Here is a 209-nt window from a genome sequence, read left to right as displayed (position 1 = left end):
AGGTCAGGTTTGTGGTGAACTGCAGGAGGGCCCAGAAACACAGCTCAGGGCAGAGCTCGGGCCAGGGCAGGCTCCTCGGGAGCAGGCTCTGTCAAAAAGGGCTCTGGTTTGGCCTGGAACATCAGCCAGATCTCTGGAGGCATCAGCACTCTGCCACGTGGTGGGCATGCAAGAGCCCGGCGTGTCGGTGTGGCATCCCTTGTGCCACC

General features: G+C 62.2%; 1 protein-coding gene across 1 annotated transcript in view; it reads left to right on the top strand.

Annotated features, from left to right (window-relative positions):
- The window catches only part of LOC104523057 (caspase-1-like), a gene marked incomplete at its 5' end in the record, with an annotated part of 1,956 nt that overhangs the window by 1,556 nt on the left and 191 nt on the right, over window positions 1–209 (top strand).

This window comes from Antrostomus carolinensis, unplaced genomic scaffold (assembly GCF_000700745.2).
Source record: "Antrostomus carolinensis isolate BGI_N321 unplaced genomic scaffold, ASM70074v2 scaffold26843, whole genome shotgun sequence".
In the NCBI taxonomy this organism is placed as follows: Eukaryota; Metazoa; Chordata; class Aves; order Caprimulgiformes; family Caprimulgidae; genus Antrostomus; species Antrostomus carolinensis.
The sequence above is the reverse complement of the archived record's forward strand: the minus strand, read 5'-3'. Positions and strand labels throughout refer to the sequence as shown.